Source organism: Pelodiscus sinensis, chromosome 10 (assembly GCF_049634645.1).
Source record: "Pelodiscus sinensis isolate JC-2024 chromosome 10, ASM4963464v1, whole genome shotgun sequence".
Taxonomy (NCBI): Eukaryota; Metazoa; Chordata; order Testudines; family Trionychidae; genus Pelodiscus; species Pelodiscus sinensis.
The window spans coordinates 39,874,935-39,895,202 of NC_134720.1; the positions used below are offsets into that span (position 1 = coordinate 39,874,935).

The following is a 20,268-nucleotide window of genomic DNA, read 5'->3' on the forward strand; positions in this document are numbered from 1 at the left end:
AGCTCCCATGTTCTTCTTCCTTCCCATCCCACATTACCTGGAAGGAAGATGGACTTTGGACAGTACAACAGCTGAGGGGGAAAGGAGCCAGGCAGAAAAGGAAGGAGCAGAACCCCCAGCGCCTGCACAGAGTTGCCATGTCTGTGTATAGCGCTAGGGGCGGAGCTCTTCTCCTTTCTCTGCTGGGAAGGGCAGCAGAAAAAGCAGCAGAACTCCTGGCTCTGCCCCCCCCACCTCCCTTTACATAGACACAGCAGCTCCGTAGTGGGGCAGGGAACATACAGCTGTGCCAGACAGCCTGAGAGAAGATGTGATGGAGCTCCTGGTGCCTCTTGTTTTATTCCAGTATGCCGTACCAGCTAAAAGAACCTTGGCGGTACAGTGTACCGGAGTGTACCTCCTTAATTATGGTACTGAGTGTAGACACTTACAAAGGTAAGTCAACATAAGTGGCCTTAAGTCGACCTAACGCTGTAGTGTAGACCACAACTTAATCTTAGGACTACTGCAGTGCTATAGCTTTTGGCTATCAGACAAAAATCAACATGTTCCATCTCTGATTTTCAGTTAGATTTCCTGTTTAATATATTGTTGTAAACTGATGTAAACCTAGTTCAAACTGATGTGTGAACACACCTTTCATTTGAGATAATTGTAAGAAACCATTAAGTGGCAACACCTAAAACACCCCAAAATTTGACTAGCTGTTTGAGTCAAGAAGAGGCAATACCTTGGTGGAATAAGTATTTTTAGTAACTGATTAGGATCCATTCATAGAGGTATTGTTCTGTTAGGCTGTGTGGCTGATATTTTTCTGCCTATATCATGAAGTTAAAGTAGCTCTTTTAATAATATATATTTTATTTAGCAAGTGTAAATTACATTAAGGCTTCAGTAAAGCTAGCTACTCTTGCATGTAGGGAAACATCTCAGCTGTGACAGATTTATCATTCTCATTAGTGATAATAATGGGGTGATTACTATAACAAAAAATATTCAGAGACTACTAAAAGGCAATGACTGTGTCAACTTGATGAGCTACTAATATCAGACCAAGAAACAGATGGCATGTGAATCAGAATCTAGCTTCCCTAAGTTCTCCCACTTTAATTCTTCTTAATTGTCATAACTTGGCCTGGGCACAAAATATGGACTAAGGGACAAACGTGGGACCCCTTACATGTGTGAGGACTACTCACCCAAAGATAGCTCTGCTGGCATCAATGGGATAGTTCAGTTGAGCTGTTGCTCACCAATGTGAGTAAGGAGTTCACCATCCAGCCTTTACAGGAAAGAAATAAATTAGTAGCTCCTTTCAGAAGACATGTATGATCTCCTTGCTTGCAAATTAATCTGACAGTCATTTTTAAACTGCCATTTATGTTCTGCACTGAAAGTAGCTTTATGCTACTTTAAGGCAGTGGTCCCCAACCATGTGAGGCTGCCGGGCGCCAGGGGGTGTGGCCATTCGCCTTCCAGGCACCAGAGGGCGGGGACACTTGTGCGCCTGGGGCGGAGCCCCCCCATAGCCACGTGCCTGGGGCGGGGCCCCCTCATGCACCGCATGCCCAGCGCCCCCCCCCACAAGTGCCGCGTGCCCAGGGCGCGGGTGGCCAATTCACTGTGTGCCCGGGACCAGCGCCCCCCTCCCCCAAGCACCGCATGCCCGGGGCTGGCGCTCCCCCTCATGCCCCATGCGCCCAGAGTGCGGGCGGCCAATTCGCGGCGCTCCCGGGGCCAGCGCTCACAATGTGCCATGCGCCTGGGGCTGGCTCCGGCGCCAGGCCAGCCCCGAGCACTTAGCGGGCGCACACAAATGCCCGCGGGCACCGTGTTGGGGACCACTGAAGTAAGGGAGTTGTACACAGGTGCTCTCATGTCACGCTGGAAACAGCAACCTAAGGACCAGAAGAATCTACATTTTAGTATACACATTGTGCTCTAATTGGCATGTGCAGACCTTTCTAGCACACATTATAGTTTCCTTCTCTTGAGAGAACTACCAGCATTTTGCACTTTAAATTACAGAGGTGACTGGGCCCTCTGCACAAGTTACAAAAGGTCCATCCCTGCACAGGTATAAACCAAATCCAAATGTAACCACTGCAAATCTTTCTTCTCAGACTTACTAGGCACAGCTCTTCCTTCCTAAGGGGCTCTTTTCTTCCACAACACACTTCTGTTAAATCCGTTAGCTTTTATTGTTTTATGGTTTGGGAATGGGACTCTGATGTCTGTGCATTTAAAAAATGGGTTTTCCTCTTCTTAGTAACTAAGCTTTTGGCCCATGGGGGTCCCCCATGAGTATATTAATTGGTGACTTTTCGATCTAGTCATTATGCTTGTAACAGGAGTATTGTGTTAATAATAAAAGTTCTTTCTTTTTTATTAAACTGGCATTGGTTAATTTTTGTGTCCTGCTTTTACTTTAGGGCTGAGATTTCCCAAGTGATCTCTTCCCTGGTTTTCTTACCATTACTTGAGTGGTGCAGAAGATTTTTATCCCCAAAATCTAGGGTTTTAAGATTTTGGGTGGAAGCTTTACACCAAAGCGTGGAAAGATAAGGTTTTGTGGTACTTTTGCGAGCCCCCGCTTCTGCATTCATCATGCCAGAGTGGGGATTTAGCCTTGACATCCTCACCCAGGCTCACCTACTTCTTCCCATGGCCTCTTCCTACACTCTCTGCCCTCCCACCAACTCCCAGATCTCATCCCTTCAATCTCACCTTTCCAGATCTGCTCACCCTCTGGCCATAACCTGCTCTCATCCCTGCCAGAAGGACTGAACTTACTCATATGTACCTCATAACATTATGTGAGCACTCATCCTCTGCCTGAGGAGGCAAGTTAAGTGTGGCACAGGCGCAGCTGAGCCCTGATCCTCTTAAAGGACCAGCTCACTTTGTTATAGGAAGGATACAGCAAACTTCATAAGAACAGCTGCTTGTTTGCCAGTTATTATATAAGCTAGAGAGTCTGCTAGTTAGTTAACAGGCACTGGGTTCCCTGCTGTCCTGATACCAGTAGCTTACTTATAGCTTCCACCAGCCTGGTTATTCCTTGCAGGGTGACAGAAATAGACTTTCAAGTCCTGAGTCTCTCCAGTCTCCAGTTCAGTGATGGATTTTTCATATTCCAGCCAGAATATGAATTCACATATACATTTGAATTCACAAACCTGAGTGCAATTCAAAGAAGGATGGTTCCTGTGACTCTTATGGGTAATAGTATATCTAATACCACAACACTGGAAACCACCTATACTTCCAGGATGGAAAACTGATGCAGGGCATCAAGATCTAAGTTTTCAGAAGTGGCTAGTGATTTAAGGTATCTTGGTTTTGGCTGCCCAGCTTGGAACACCTTAAATGGGCCTGATTTTTTGAGTTGATACTCAGCAAAACCAGGTGTCTCAGTTTGGGCAGTCAAAAAACCTCAGGTTGGACCTCCCTAAACTGGCACTCTCTCAGGTCCAGCAACATCTGTGGTCCAGGACCATGGATGTTCCTGGCGAGAGAGCTCCAGGGGCTGGGCTCAGGCAGCAGAAAGGCTGTCAGCTGTCAGAACTGCCTGGCAGAGCTGACTGCAGTTAGGCAGAGGAGCTGGGACCAGCAGCAGGCAGCCTGGCCAGTGCTGGTGGCAGGATGACCATCCTGGGCTGGAAGCATAGCCAGCCCACTAGTGGGCTGGGGAAGGGAGGAGGGGCTGGTGGCCGGAGACATGCCCTGGTCCGGCAATTTCCCTTGTTCAGGACTGGTCAGGTCCCCAGGGTGCTGGATGTCCTGTAGTCATTCTTGAAAAATTAAGCCCATGTGACACATCAACCCTTAAAAGAGTAGTATATATTACAAAAACTGACCCTTGGGCCAACATTTTTTCAAAATGAGATGCTTAAAATTAGTCTCACAATTACACGTGACCTGATTTTCAGAGAGACTGAACTCCACAGCTCTTGTAAACTTCATGTGGTTACTCAGCACCTCTGAAAATATTTAGATGCCTAAATATGGCCTTTAAACCCTATTGGGTACCTAACTCACTTAAGCTCTTTTGAAAACCCCAGCTTAGGTGCCAAAATTAGAAACAAATGAAAATCCCACTTTTATATTGGTGCTGCTCTTCCTTCTCTTCATATCTGCCTTATTCAGGGGTGGATCATCTACTCTCTCTTCAAGTGAGACATTATTACATCCAGATGGGGAGTGAGGTCCTACAAATCCTGTTCGCTCGATACACTGCTTATTCTAGCAGACTGGAACATAAAGGGAGTTGGTGAAATCTTTCAAAGTATTTGAACTGAAAGAGCAGTTTTATCGCTGAGGGAGTCACACAGACACAATATAAATGTTTGTCTTGCTCTGTCTCGCTACTTTACAAGGCCCTTATAGTTTTCAAGGGAATAGATTACAGGACTGTGACAAAATTGGCAGCTTCCCGGAGAATTTGCTGCCGACTGCTCTAGGGAGGCTGAAGTTAAAGGAGCCACCCAGACAGTCATTGCCTGGGGATAATTATTGTGGGCTGAGGAACTCAGGGATAATAACAGTGAGGAGAAGGTGTTAGATAAAATAGAAAAGTACTATGCAGTGAAGGGAGAAGGAATTATCTTGCTCCAAAAAAATGGATTTTTGAACAATGAGCTAATAGTTAATTAATTATAAATTAATAATGATTCATAATACATTAATAATTACAGTAATCTAATCAACCTATTCCTATTCCGTATTTCACTCTTGTCTCAGAACTACTTCCAAATGGCTCTAAGCTTGAAATCCTCATATAGGGTTCCCCTCCCCCCCCATTCCTAGCTTAAGTCAAACACTTATTGAGCCAAAATCAAATCTTGGGTACACTGGTGTAAATCCAAAAAAACATAATTCTAGGGAGTGGAACAACTAATTCCTGGTCCCATAAATAGATTGTCTTATATTTCATCAGTGAAGGGAAATATCCTTTTCATCCAATTTACTTGCTAGAGTTGCAAAGTACAGCTGATGCAGCCTAGTAAACCATAGCACATAAAAAAAATGACTGAAGTATTCTGGTGTCTTGGCAAGCTCTCCACTCTCACTGAGCCATCGGATAAGTGAAATATCTTAACATGCACATTCTGAATTCAGAATGGCCTGGGACACATTTTGCTTGACTTATGAACTTGTTTTGTTTGAGGCCATTGAGACTATGTCTACACTGCAGTGTTATTTCGCAATAATGAATGTGATTCCGAAATAACAAAGAGCATGTCTACACTGCAAGCCATTATTTCAAAGTAATGGTGAGCTGGAGCACTTCTTACCCTGACTCCTGTAACCCTCATTTCACAAGTAGTAAGGGAAGTTGAAGGAAGAGTGTTCTTCCTTCGACTTCCTGCTGTGTAGACAGCGCCAAAAGCCATATTAAGCTATTTCGACTTAAACCACGCAATTGATGTAGCTCCAGTTGTGTAGTTTAATTTGACTTTTGCCCTGCTGTTTAGACATGCCCTTAGAAGGCTTAACATTTACAGTTCTCCAGGAAAGGTGACAACAAAGAATAGATCCTGTACCTTCAAGCTACCAGCTGCTAGTAAATGTGCACCCTCCACATCAAACAACCAGATGCAATCAGAAGGCATTATTAGGAACAGAGCTTCCCTGATATATCTGTAAATGAAGAAATGGTACCAAATTGAATATTTTGAAACAAACTAGGGTCTGATCATGTAAATCTACTTTTAGGTAAGAGGTGGAGTTGGTGTAATACTCTTATTGCATTTAAAAGGCTTTCTATTGATAGCAGTTGAGTTCAGAAAGTTGCTTAGACCCTGCGGTTAGCAGCCATGTATCATATACTGAGAGTGCCCTGCATATCCTAAGACACTTAAACCAAAGGGGGGTTTAGGATGTTTTCCTGGATTTTACTTGCAAGAACAGTTTTGTGTCTGAGACAAAACAATAAACAAATGTTTATTTTGCAGCATGTCTCCTTCTTAACAAAGGCCTTATAGTTTTCAAAGAAATAACATGCATAAATATTACTGGAGGCAGAATATGCAAATATCATTAAACTTTAAGTGCTTATTAAGTGACTGATATTTTTAATGTATCAGTCCTGAAAATTGTTTCTCTTTAAAAATAAATTGAGAGAACCTATTTTATGATCATGCAGCCCTTTGATAATAATAAATAATCACTGTGTCCATTCTGTTATGGCTAAGTAGCCAGACATTCTACATTACAATATTTTCTACTTAAAGCAACCTTTACATTTCTTCTGATAGGCAAAAAGGAGCTAAGAAAACCAATCAAATAAGTGTTGCTTGTGTTAGCAAAGCTGATGCCATCCTACTGCTGTACTATATTTAAATACAAACTTGAAAACCACTGAAATAAGGGACATATTCTCTTATCCTTAACCACACAGAGTAGTATCTTACTCTCTGAGTACACTCAATGATTAGTGCCCTGTAAATCTGCAGTTACCCACAGCTCACTTTTAAGGATATAAATTCTGTATCTAGAATCCTGCAAATCTGTGGCTATCTGCAAGCATCCACATCTGAGATGTGGATGTGGATATCCGCAGATCATTTTTGAAGATGCAGATACACATTTTGTATCCATGCAGGGATCAATGATTTCAATTAGACCACTTTTGGAATAAGCTGGTTTAGGTCTAGTCAAGCTCCCCCTCTTGGCTACTCACCAGACTGCTGTGAGGGGATCCAGCTGTAGAATGTAAGCTTCTAGCATCTGAACAATGTCCAGGCCCTGCTGCTATTTAGGGACCTCTAGATACATCTTTGGGGTGCAGATCTTCTATCTGTCACTCCTCCTGAAAGCTACAACCAACAGGCCTGCTGACCAGGCCCTGGGACCAGCACTGGCACCTCAAACACCCCTTGTAACTTAAACATGTCTTCTTGTAGAATTACAGCTCTGTAAGTGTTCTATAACCACAGTTTAACCCTCGAAGGGCCACATGGTAGGTGTAAAGCACAACATTCACAGACACTTTGCATGGGATGTTAACACCATTGCTCTTTACTTTATCACATGGTCATTTAAGTTCTGATAGGCAGGGTTCCCCCCACTTCTCTCTGCTTGAGCTGGAGAAGATGGCCAAAAACCACAAGTCAAGCAGATTCTGCCCATTTATAATCTTCCAGGGCCTCTGTCAGGTGATCTCAGACCTAACCATGTGATTTCACTACAGGCAACTTCTCCCCCTGAAAACCAGTTCTCCTGTATGGAAGCCTGTCTACTGTCTGTCTTTGAACAGAGGACCAGCCAGATTAAATGATCCTCTGTCTATTGTTAGTCCTGTATCAGTCCCACTTGGAATTTCAGTCATATGTGGTAAAAGCACAACAGAAGAAAAAGGGCTGCAGCTTCAAAGTGGAGATAGCTTTGAGGAATAGGTGCATCACAATAATCACTCCCCATATTCTTCCTCCAGCCCTAGGATTCTCTTCCTCTTCCCATGAGCTTTATTTGCTTTGATCATGGCAGTAACCTCCCTGAAGCTAGTGTAAAATGCACAAGTTTTTACTCTTTTTCATCGGATGCATAATACCTCCATCTTGAGGTCTTTCCCAATCTCTTATAACACCCCTGTGGCAAACATAGCAAAGGCTTGCATGAAAAAGTAATGCTGAAAAAGTGTTTATATCGTGATTTAGCAGCTAGAAATAAGGCGAGCCAGTTCTCAGCCAACCTCCTAGAAATTCTCCCCACACTGGCTTGGGGACACTCTCCAGAAATGCTTACATCCCCACACGCATATCTACCTCCACAGGCCTTTTGTAAATGGAATGCCAAAGGTCCTAGTTCCTTAGAGACCCAGAGTAGCCAGACTCTAGCCATGAGAGAAGCAAGAAGTTGAAAGCAGGACCTACTTTCTGTCATTCTCACTTCTAGGGGTAGCCACCGAGAGAATTGGCACCTAGAAGGGTTCCCATAACATGGTGCCACCACCAATGATTGTCTGGAACAGCTGTGGGACAATGGAGCTCCACAGTCCACAGCCCCCAGCTCTCAGAGCCTGCCCCCTCAAAGACTGTGAGCTTTCTGACAATCTATTCTTCTGTCATTTCCGCCTGCATCCTCGGTCACCAAAACTGCACACATCTTTAGCACCACTTAGCTTTCCGTCACTAATCAGCCATTATTCTGCTTTACATCATCCAAGAACATAGGTAAGACTTAATATCATTTAAGCATGGATTGAAGGTTAAAAATCAATGCAAAGGGCCAAGGTATGTATAGAGAAAAAAAAATCAAAAATGGGAAAGGTTGTGCTTAGCTATAAATATAAACAGAAGTTAAAAAGGGCAGGAATTTAAATTTATAAACCTAAATAGGAAATGCGTGATATATAAAATAAAGCAAGTTTATATGGGAGGGGGCAGGGTTAAATAGAGAAAAAATATTAAAATAATCTCAATGATACAGTTAAATATAAATAACAATTTTAATTAATACATAAGTAAAATGAAATAAAGGCCCTAACAATGTGACAGTTATCCTGAAAACTTTACATCTATGATGTATTCTACTCCCTCTGCCTTCATCAGTTCTGGTCCGTGCCCCCCAAAAAGCCAAAGCCTATACCGTTATTCATTTCCTAGGACAATGGAGCCCCAGCTTCATTTGGCAATACCACTAATGTCGGCAAGCAGCATGTTCATTTCTGCTGGCATCTATCAGCAAGTAACCACTGAAAAGTTATGCATTTTACCTAGTAACTAGAACTGCAAAGAGAAAAAGGTGTGAAGTTAGTTAAAAGCTGAGCCACTTAAAAAAGGAAATAGAAAAGCAAGAGATCTCTAGTGAATCTCCCAACCAGAACAACTGTAAAGTTTATTATTTAATAGTTACAAGTGCTAGTAAGGAACTGGAACACCAAAAGGCATCTGCACAATGCTTTCATCAGCTTAGCTGTGCCAACATCAACAGCAGCCAACAGGAACCGAGCTAAGTATATTAAATAAACTGGTCACTATTAACCTGTTAAAACTTCATGCATGCCCTACTGAGTCAAGTCTTTCTTCCTTACACCTGGAGAATCATATGGTACCATAGCCTATATTGATTTTAAAACTGGGGAAGTGGGGAATTGGTAATGGGATACAAAGCCCTCTACCTTTAAGTCACTGGTTCGAATCCAATCCAGATCGACAATGACTTTCACTCACTAGTATCCCATAGATAGCTTTTATAAAATTGTTTCTGTTTTTGTGATTTCATTTCCTAGTGGACATGTGTCCACTGTCATGATGAAAACCTAGCTAGCAGCGTCAGCAGAGAGGCCTGGGACTGAATGAGCTATAGAGATTGAAGTACACTTTCAGCCATTTTGACAGTCCTTTTTAGGTCACTGAAAAGGCACAGTGGTGGGGAAAGTTGGTTTCCAGATGCTCGGTCTGCATTTGGGATGAGATTAAACAGAAGACCTCAGTCTCTGATTTTCAGTCTCTTACTTGGTTTTAAAAGTTGTACATTTGAAAGAGTATATTTGACAGGGCTAATTTAAAAGTCAGACTACCTATCAGAGCACATTGTGCGGCTTGTCTACACGGCCCTGCGGAGCAGATGGGGGAGCGGGACATGACTTACAGCATGCACTAAAATGCTGTGCTGCAACTGCCTGTGTACACTGTGCTACTGTGGACTACAAGGCACTGAGTTCATGCTAACAGTCCCATTTGAAACCAAAGCGAGAGAGAAGAGAAATACAGGCAGAGTATTTCTGACAGGGCCTGCTTCACTCTGTAGATTTGTAATAGTTTTCAGACCTGGTGGAAGATAGGGCAGCTCCATTAGAGTTAATCCACTAGCATAATACTTGTATTTGACCCCTTAGTTTTTCATTGCAATGTCTTCATTATGTTTTGAGTTGTTTTCTATTTCTACCATCTTCCATGTAGTCCAATGGCTCAACAGGGGCTGACATTCTGGAGACTTTCCCCATAGAAAGTCTTTCCTAGATGAAGTAGAATTATGATTGATAGGATGAGTGCTGGCCTTTTCTGAACATCCCAGCATTCAGTGATTAAAGGGTTGAACTCGGGTTACTAAGAAGTGTTGGCAGAGAGCCAGGAGAGCCAACAGGCGAAGGTGCTGACATTTGAATTGGAAGATGTACCTTCCTGCTGTTCTTTTTTGTATGAGTTTTAAGCCAGGAGTTGAGGGAACAAGATGAATTGAACTAGGCAGAACTACCATGCCTCCAAAGAATAGTGGGCATGGAAATGGACTGGACCTTGAAGCATGGATTGTAAGTAGCTAAGGAAATGTCTATTTAGATGTGATCAGGTTATTTTCTTTATTTTGTTGTTTTATTAAACTTCTCTGTGCTAAATCCAGGTCCTCCCTCCCTCCCCCAAACACTGTACTTTAAGCTATAGCCCAGAGATGGAATTTTCTGTGGTTTTAAATTGTTCTTTTCTTAGTTGCTTTAAAACGCCTTACAACTAAGTATGCTTTATCAAGTATATCTTATTGCTTTGTTTAATAAAATCACCTTTTTAAAGACTATTTGATTCTTGTGAACTGGAAGGTAATAGGAAATCTGTGTATGTGTGCCTAAGACTGAAAGGTCAGCTATCAAAGATTAAAGTTTGTTTTCTCTTTTTCTTCAAGGTCTCTTGTGTTAGAAGAGCTTGGGGTACCAGTCTGGACAAAGTTCCAAGTGCTTCTTCCTGGATTCAAGAAGAAAGAGGTGTTCACTTGGTGGTAGTACCTCCCAAGGCCTGGAAATCTGTGATCTTGGGAAGCTTTTAAGCAGAAGCTTATAGAAGCAAGGTATTTTTAAGGTCTCTTGTGGGCCCCCAGAGTGCCAGAGTAGGGAACAGCCTTGGCAAGGACAGTCATGATTCCTTGTGACTTTTGTTACATTATATAATCCAGGGTAAATACAATCCTTTGTCTTGGATTCCTGACTTTAATCCTCACATTTTAATGTATCCAGGTGAATGGCATCAGATCGTCAAGGGTTTGTGATTTGCCTCTTCTAATTACTAATCTATAATAAGAATATACTAAATCATATTACTAATGATAACAAATAGAATTCTTCCTTTTGCCTTATTTTCCCATATCACATATACCTGGTATACTTAACCATGTTGGTATCTGTATACAGTCAGTATGTAACTAGAGATCATTACACATTAAATATTTCGGGGCTGATTAGCACCATGCTTGAGAGAGCCTGACATGGAATGATCTAGTTGTCCAGGGTGGAAGGTTGCATATACAGTAAAGGCATGTCAATACTGAATCCAAATATGGTCCCTTCTTTTAGAGCAATAGGGTTTTTTCCTTTGGGGCCTATACTGGCACAGGCAACTTCCTCGATGACTTTTGGTTTTCTTTGGCAGACAGGGTTTTATTATTTTTGCATAATTTCTCCTCCACGTGATACAGTTCCTGACTGCTTTAAAAAGTATTTGGCAGTCTTTTTCTCATCCCCACTTCGGCTGTTTCTGGAACTACTAATGCAGTGATGTATTTCCGTTGGGTGACATTTACTGGCATATTGCCCGGCTTAACAGGAACAGTGAGTGAGCCACAAAGATTTTCTGTGGATAAACTTCCTGATAGTGTGTATGGTTTCTGCTTTCATGTCCTGTACCCACTGTGATAATTGTACCAGAATGATGATGATATAAACTCTCCGCAAAGGTACAACAGCTCTGCTGCCTGGATCTAATAGCCCCACGTTGGGATGAGCCCAAAGTGAAAGATTTAGAACTAACTCTGATCTTTTCCCAAGTTCAGGAGAAGTTTGAATATGCAGTTTTGGTTCAGGTGCACCACATCTTGAAAACCATGGCCCCATTAGGAAGTGACTGCAACAAGTCCCCTAAGAGATGTTTACTAGGTTTATTTAAAGTTAGAAAGATGACAGCTGGAATATTATGCTTGTTTTCTGCAATGACTCTTGATATTTTCATATCAAGCCTTCTCAGATTTACAGATTAAGAGATTACTTTTTGACAGTTGAAAGTGCAAACACAATTTATAATTTTTTGGCTGGAGAAAGGAGAAGATGGTTAGAATCTCTGTTCTGTCACTTACTGCATCGCCAGTAACAAAGATGCTGAACTTGGTACATAAGTGGCAGTTTATATGATAGTGAGGATATGCAGAGCAGAATATGTTGGATTTGCATTGTGCTTTGAAAGTGCCAAGTTTCATGCTTACTTTTATTCTGTTGGAATGCAGAGGTTGCTGTTCTCTACTTGGGACATATTGCTGTGCAGACAGACTGCTGTATACTGTCCCTATAGTATTAACATTAAAAATGGGCTTTCAAGTTGGAGAGCACAGGACTGTCATTCATGAACTTGGGTTGCCTTGTCACATGTATATAAAATGGAAATCACAATACTTAGCATGGAATTGTTATGCAGCTTAATTTATTAGTATCTGTAAAGCATTTTGAGATCCTGGAATGAAAAGCAAATTTTTGATGTTTGGACAGTGGAGAAACCACTTTCATTTAGAAACACTCAGGCAACATCTGAAGTGAACAAAGCCCAGTTCAGCAAAGCACATGCTTAACTTTAAGCTTAAAATTTCCAGCAGTGATTTAAAAGCTTTGCTGAATTGGGGCCAAAACTACCATTTTTACAGTCCATTTAAAGAGTATTACTGAAGAGAGTTTATACCGACTGCTATCTAGGATGTGAGTTCCAGAGAAATCAACCAGATGGGAGGTTGTTGTTAAAAAGACAGTTCAGTTAGAGTTTACCTTTTGTACACACCAACAGATTTATTCTTGCAGATGAACATGAAACTTATATACACTGTACTTTTTTTCTGGGGATATGTTATAGATTGCATTTTAGTGCAAATACATGTAAACTCTGAAGCCTGACCATAAGTTGTTGTAAAGCCACAGATAATCATTTTTTATTCTTATTACACTGCTTTTCTGATTTTATAAAATACATTAAATTTAGCCATTATTAGTACATATAGTCCAGCCTGGAGTAATCATAGTAGAAATCATAGTAGAAGTAGACCACATCCTAAGAATATAAGAACAGCCATACTGGGTCAGACCAATGGTCCATCCAGCCCAGTAATCTGTCTGCCAACAGTGGCCAATTCCGGATGCCCCAAAGGGAGGGAACACCTGAGGTAATCCTCACATGATCCCTCCCCTGTCACCCATCTCCAGAGAAACAGGGTACGTCTAGACTACAGGCTTCTGTCGACAGAAGTTTTGTCGACAGATACTGTCGACAAAACTTCTGTCAACAAAGAGCGTCTAGACTACATTGAGTTCTGTCGACAAAGCAAGCTGCTTTGTCGACATGGTAGTGTAGACGCAAAGGACAGTTTACATGCAATAACACCTTCTGTCGACAGAAACTCTGTCGACAGAAGGCGTTATGCCTCGTAAAATGAGGTTTACCAGCGTTGACAAAACTGCTGAGTTCTGTCGACGTTATGTCGAAAGAACTCAGCGGTAGTGTGGACGCAGGTATAGTTTTGTCGACAAAAGTCCACTTTTGTCGACAAAACCCTGTAGTCTAGACACACCCACAGAGGCTAGGGACACCATTCCTACCCATCCTGGCTAGTTGCCATTGATGAACTTAACCTCCATGAGTTTATCTAGCTCTTTTTTGATCCCTGTTAAAGTCCTAGCCTTCACCGCATCTTCTGGCAAGAAGTTCCAGAGATTGACTATGCATTGAGTGAAGAAAAACTTCCTTGTGTTTGTTTTAAATCTGCTGTCTATTATTTTGATTTGGTGACCCCTAGTTCTTCTATTGTGGGAATACGTAAATAACTTTTCCTTATTCGCTTTTTCTGCACCAGTCATGATTTTATAGACCTCTATCATATCCCCCCTTAGTCTCCTCTTTTCTAAGCTGAAAAGTCAAGTCTTTTTTATCTCTCTTCATATGAGACCCTTTCCAAACCCCTAATCATTTTGGTAAACTCACTATAATTTCAAATATAGCAGACTCAGGGTATGTCTACACTGCAACACTATTTCACAATAACTAGCCCTATTCCAAAATAACTTAGTCCACTTCTACACAGCAAGCAGTTATTTTGAAATAGTGTCAAAATTTTGTCAAGCTGGAGGACTTCTTACTCCGACTTCTGTAACCCTCATTGGACGAGGAATAAGGGAAGTTGGAGAAAGTGCTCTGTTTCAAAATAAGTGCGGTTTAGATGCTGTTTTCAAAAGAAGCTTTTTCGAAATAAGATTCACAATTGGCATAGCTCAATTTGCGTAGCTTATTTTGAGTTAAGACCTGCACCATCAGTCTCACTAAGGCTTTGTCTGCACTTCAGTGGGCTGTTGACCTTAGCTGCACAACCTCAGCTATGTGAATAATGTAGCTGAAGTTGATGTACTTAGATCTGCTTACCAGAGTGATAAATCGACAGCCAACACTCTCCAGATTACACTGCTTACTCTTCTAATTTTCGTGGAGTACCAGATTTGATGGAAGAGCATTGGGCAGTTGATTTATCGTGTCTATACTAGACACGATAAATCAACCCCCACTGGATTGATCACTGCTTGTCAATCCAGCAAGTATTGAAGACATGCTCTAAGAGCTGAACTGAACATCCTCCACTTCAGCTTAGCATTACCTTGCAGGTCTGAGCATGTTATATTTGAGTCGTGGCCTATTTTTATCCTTTGCTAAATTGTAAGTACTAATATTTACCCCAGTTTAAATATCCATTTTGACCACACATATCAGGGGCCTTGTAAGGATCTGAAATTGTATTTCATATTTCTGACTTAAAAGGGTAGCATTTCAGTAAGTTAGTTGGGCTCTAGTGACTCATTTCTTTGAAACAGTCTTTTGCTCTATGTTGTTATATCAATGATGAGAAAAATTGTCCTCTTATGATCAGAAATTCTTTACAAAGGACCTGATATTACAGCCCCTCTGAACACTTCTCTCCAGTGACTACCAGATCAAGCTCCCCATCAAGAAATTCTGTGTATTTGTCATGGCATTCAGTTTATTAAAAAGAGATATGAGCAAATTACTGAGGGGGGCAGGAGGGAAAAGTGAGTTAGAAGAAAATCAATTGCTTTTAATTGTGCTAAGAACTGCCCAGGACACAGCAATTAGAGATATTCTCTGAAGATCTCACAATTGAAAAGCACATAAAATAAGACAAGATGCCTTAGGCATACCAGAGAAGAGAGCTTAGATTTCTGTTTTTTTACTGCAACGTGGGGTATTATGAACATTCAGTGGAGGCTAGTATTTATGGCTTTGTAGTAGTCCTTATGGAGTATTTAGGAGATCATTGAATTGTTGGAACATGATTGTGAGCTCATTCACATGTGGGGAAACACAGAGATGGAAATAGGATAAAAGATCAGTAAAGTATACAGGGTGGCTTACTGGCAAAACATAGGAGGGAGATAAGACTGGACAGAAGGTAAAAATTGAATATAGATGTGTCTGGCTTGAGATGCACAGGACCTTGAAGATGAAGACAAGATATTTAAATTTAACACAATAAGCAAGTGGACGTGTGATCAGAACAACTACTGAAGTGCCCATAGCGGTGCCACTGGTTTGGAGGTATATATTGTCACTGAATCTGAAATAGTTGTGAGTGAGGATAAAGTCACAGAGCTCAGCCACCAGTTGTGCCATCATCATGGCCCCACAATATGCCGACATTTTTATGTCTGACCTGGAACAATGCTTCCTCAGCTCTCGTCCACTAACACCCCTTCTCTACCTACGCTACATTGATGACATCTTCACCATCTAGACCCATTTGAAGGAGACTCTGGAAGAATTCCACCACGATTTCAACAGCTTCCATCCCCTATCGACCTCAGCCTGGACCAGTCTACACAAGAGATCCACTTCCTGGACACCACGGTGCAAATAAGTGACCCTATACCGAAAACCTACTGACCGCTATGCATATTTTCATGCCTCCAGCTTCCATCCCAGACACACCACATGATCCATTGTACAGCCAAGCACTAAGGTACAATGACATTTGCTCCAACACCTCAGACAAAGATCAACACCTACAAGCATTCTTGAAATTACGATACCCACACGAGTAGGTGAGGAAACAGATTAACAGAGCCAGACATGTACCCAGAAGGCTCCTGCTACAAGACAAGCCCAAGAAAGAAACCAACAGAACACTACTGGCCATCACCTACAGTGTTCAGCTAAAACCTCTCCAATACATCATCAGTGATCTACAATCCATCTTGAACAATGATCCCTCACTTTCACAGGCCTTGGGAGGCAGGCCAGTCCTTGCCCACAGACAACCCACCAACCTGAAGCAAATTCTCACCAGCAACTATACTCCGCACCATAGTAACTCTAACTCAGGAACCAATCCTTGCAACAAACCTCGGTGCCAACTCTGCCCACATATCTACACCAGCAACACCATCACAGGACCTAACCAGATCAGCCACACTGATCATCACTGGTTCATTCACCTGCACATCTACCAATGTAATATACGCCATCTGTGCCAGCAATGCCCCTCTGCTATATACATTGGCCAAACTGGACAGTCCCTACATAAAAGAATAAATGGACCCAAATCAGATATTAGGAATGGCAATATACAAAAACCTGTAGGAGAACACTTCAGTCTCCTTGGACACACAGTAGCAGATTTAATGGTAGCCATCCTGCAGCAAAAAAACTTCAAGACTAGACTTCAGAGAGAAACTGCTGAGCTCTCCAGTTCATCTGCAAATTTGACACCATCAGCCTAGGATTAAACAAATACTGTGAATGGCTAGCCAACTACAAAAGCAGTTTCTCCTCTCTTGGTGTTCACACCTCCAGATCTGCTGCTAGACGTGGGCCTCACCCTTCCTGACTGAATTAACCTTGTTCTTTCTAGCCTTGTTCTGGCCTGCATATTTATACTTGCCTCTGGAAATTTCCATTATATGCATCTGACAAAGTGGGTCTTTGCCCACGAAAGCTTATGCTCCAATACATCTGTTAGTCTGTAACGTGCTACCGGACTCCTTGTCGCTTTTGCAGAATGAGGCTGTTATTCAGTGAATACCACTGCTCATATATTCCCGGACTCTCATGCATTTTATTTGTCTGTATTGTACAGAACTTTCCCTATAAAAATACAATGGTGGCTGGAACTGAAAGTACAGAGTTGTGCAAAATATACTGAAAAAACAAGGCTGAATGTTTGAGGATAGGAATAAACCTTTGCTTTGGATTCAGTTCAAGTTATGGGAAAGAATTCAGGTCACTTATTATTTTATCCAAACTAGTTTTCCATCTCTAACTAGCTGCTGGCTTTGCTAGCCCAGATGAAGAGAAGACAGTGCAGAGATGTCTTCTGTGGCAACTTTGGCTCTTGCTGCCATACCTGCTTCAACATAGTCCTCTGCCACTTGACGTACCTACCTCTGCTTTTTTTCGGGACTCTCAAATGCAAACACTCCTTTAGCAATAGATGAGCTATTCAATTGGATGAGTCAAAATCTGCTTTTTTAAACACTTGTTATGGTAAGATACTGATTATCAAGATCATGACCCAACATGGTCAATTTTGGACAAATCTAGACAAAGACATGATCTCTGCCTTAAAGCATTACAATACAAATACCTCTTCCTACAATCGCTTGTGGGATCTTAACTTTACCCGTCCAAGTCTTCCCATGAGAGAGCACAATAAGAATAGAATGCCATCCTATGCCACAACATGGGTGTTATAACTAAGCAGAGCTTTAGAATTGATGGAACCTCTCTAGTCTGGCACCCTCAGGACCTGATTGGTGCTGAACCAGCAAACTTGCCGAACCACGGAAGGTAACTATAGGCTAGCAGCATTACAAACACTTCCTCTGCTTATTGGGCTCTTAGAAGACATTTAGGGGTAAATGAGAGCTAAATAACAGCCCAGAACACTGAGAGCCAGGACTGATGGTTACAAACAAACTTTATGGGACTGTGGGAAACTTGGACACTCCTATGACAAGGGGACATCCAGCTAACTAAAATCATGTCGGATCACGGATGTTGACAGATCGGAGAGTGCTGGACTAGAGAGGTTCAACCTCTGCAGCTGATGGACTTTAGAACTTGCTCAATTTACTTAAATTCTACATTGTCTTAGTAAGTTATATCCCTTGATCATTAATAATGGAAATGTGTATGAAAGAATGTTCACCCCACACTATCTGTGAAGTTAATATTGGCAAGAGAGGTCAATTAACCATAGATTATACCTGGAGGTGAGCTGGGATGCATCCCAGATGGGTAGGAAGATGACCTCAGCAGGCATTGTTTCTCTAAAACTAGGCCTCTGGCAATAGAGAAGGGGGGTGTTTTGCAGTCACATTCCTTGACCCTTGTCATATGAGAGGTGAGTAAGAGCCTGTAATAGGCAGTGTAGAAAGTAGTCTGGGAAGGAGTAGTAAGGGCTAGGAGAATAAAGACCTAAATTATTGGGTAAAGGGCCCATGACTTAGTAGAGGGGTGGGGAACCTTTTTTGGGTTGGGGGCCTCTGACCCACAGAAAAATCAGTCGGGGATGAACACAACTGAGAACTTAAAAAAAAAACCCTCACTGAGGTGGCCCCCAACTGAAAAGGAGAAGGACTCTGACATTCCCCTCCCAGAGCCTAGGGAAGCCCAGCCTAGTAGCTTTTTGTATGCTCCAGCCCCGCAGGGGAGCTGGAGCACCAGCACAGGTTCCCCAATACTGGTGGGAAGCCCTGGAGCCTTCGGGGGCCAGATCCAGGCAAGCTGGAGGCTGCATCTGGCACCTGGGCCTGAGGTTCCCTACTCCTGGCTTAGTATCTGGTGTGGAGGGTGGGCCCATGTTACCCTGCAAGCCAGAAAGGGGGGCAAAGGAGGGAACTTCAATGTGGCTTGGCCAGAAGGCTGAGCTTGACCAGTAACACTTTCTTCTTCACAGGAGTGTGAGAGGCCACGGTGCTAGTGAGCAGGGTAGGATAAGTCCATCCCCTAGACAGTCTGCTAGGAGAGCAGTAAGAGTGCATGCCCTGTCCCACTGAGACTTCTATTGCCTCATATACATGCATGTCTCTTCTGAGTCCTGCACAAAAGAAGCCTATCTGGAAGGAAAAGGCATTAGATTAAAAATGCTGATACGGCCCAAAAAAGTACCAGAATAGACTCTTTTGAATGGAGTCATGTGAATCATTTTAAGCATTGTGCTAAAGGGAAGTTTCCATGTGAAGGACTGGTTATTATTTATAGTATTGTATATTACAGCTGGGGTTGCCAACAGTCTATTACAAGGAATGTCCTTCATTTTTTTTGCAGTTGCTGTACAACAAAATTGGGAGTTGCTGAGTGTTGTAAAAAATACCACTGTCAATGTGAGTACTGCTCATTATTAATAATATTGGGATGAGGTTGGGGTGCTAGTAAAACAGGCTCTTGTTTTTCAAATAGAATGTTGGCAACCCTAACAACTCGTGTTCCAAAACAGTGCTTTGTAGCTTACTGGTGGTCCGCAGAGAGATAGGTGGTCACACGGAGCTGGCCTCCTTGTTTTCTGCTGCTAAATTGCATTGGTAGACTGCTTTATACTTGTCTAATATTTTTTCCATGCCAGCTAGTGTTGTGGTTGCCATGGGGATGGGATGTGCTCTCAAATGGGAGGGAAGGTGGCTTACGCAACTGTCTTATAGACTCTTCTTCTCCATTCATAATGTATTAAGATGTGGGCTGCACTGTGGAAGTCGCTCAGTGTATCCCATATATCGTTGTCATACCAGACAGCCTAATGGGTTCTTCCAGCCAACACTGATGATTCTACATTGGGGTGGGCAAGATACGTTTTCTGGGCTGGATCTGGCCTGCAGACTCCCCTGCCAGGACCCTCAGGCATGCACCAGTCACTGTTTTAAGCACAGGCTGCTTGGTGTGCCTGTCTACTCTAAGATTTCCCTGCCCCCAGCCCAATTCTCATCTCCTATTGGCTGGAAACAACTGCCCAAGGAACTGACCCCAGTCAATTTTCAGTTCCTGTTGGCCGGAAACAACAGCTAATAGGAACTGAGAGATTGGCCTCGGGGACATGGGTGGGGGCAGTGCAAGCCTCTCCCCACTCCCCAAGCTGAGCGCCACGTGGAAGGAACAGCCTGCATTCTCAAGCCATCTGGGACTGCAGCAGGCAGGGAGCCCAGCCTGCCTTGGGGATGCTGCAGGGCTGCTGGCCAGGAGACACTTAGGTAAGCACCTCCCACCCAGACCCTGCCTCTGGCACCCCTGCCCCTCCCACAGGTCACCA

The 20,268-nt window shown here is 42.7% G+C and overlaps 1 long non-coding RNA gene across 1 annotated transcript in view; it reads left to right on the forward strand.

Moving 5' to 3' along the window:
- LOC142830794 (uncharacterized) overlaps nt 1-20,268 on the forward strand; it is a 73,478-nt gene that overhangs the window by 17,786 nt on the left and 35,424 nt on the right. The window contains exons 3-4 of the long non-coding RNA XR_012906296.1: nt 10,624-10,785; nt 19,296-19,351. This is a non-coding gene — a long non-coding RNA (uncharacterized LOC142830794). The remainder of the gene's footprint in view (nt 1-10,623; nt 10,786-19,295; nt 19,352-20,268) is intronic.